The 584-nt window shown below is 20.7% G+C and overlaps 1 protein-coding gene across 1 annotated transcript in view; it reads left to right on the forward strand.

Annotated features, from left to right (window-relative positions):
* LOC107637956 (transcription factor SCREAM2-like) overlaps positions 1-584 on the forward strand; it is a 3827-nt gene that overhangs the window by 1861 nt on the left and 1382 nt on the right. The window lies entirely within an intron of this gene.

Below are 584 nucleotides of genomic sequence, written 5' to 3' on the forward strand. Positions count from 1 at the left end.
ATTATTGCTTAAAATTAATCATTAACACAGAAAAAAGTAATTACTAAATAAAATAAATGATAAAAAAATATAGAGGAAATGTAATATTGTCAATCATAAGAAATCAAGCTATTATAAATTCTTATAATTATTTACGTATAACTATTAGTTTTATATTGTTAGAGATATAACTATTTATGTATATCGGCCTATTAGTTTAAACTTTTAGAAAAAGTGATATTATGATATGATATCAGAATTTCTATGACTTAAGGGCCCGTTTGGATAGGTTCATAAGTGACTTTTTTTAACTTTTAACTTATGAAAATGTGTAGTATTAATGTCTGCTACAATTTTCAAAACAAAATTGTAACTTTCTAAAAAATTATATTGGTGCTTAAGGAGAAGTTAAAAAAAATGACTTCTTTCATAATAAATTTTTTTTATCACTTTTCTCTTAAAATAAGTACTTTTAGAACTAAAAAACCAAATACAAAATAACTTATTTATAAGTTACTTTTAATATAAGTATTTATTGTTTAAACTATTTTTTCAAAAATAATTTAATTAAGTTGTTTACCCAAACTGGGCCTTAAAGATATAGA

Source organism: Arachis ipaensis, chromosome B04 (assembly GCF_000816755.2).
Source record: "Arachis ipaensis cultivar K30076 chromosome B04, Araip1.1, whole genome shotgun sequence".
Classification (NCBI taxonomy): Eukaryota; Viridiplantae; Streptophyta; class Magnoliopsida; order Fabales; family Fabaceae; genus Arachis; species Arachis ipaensis.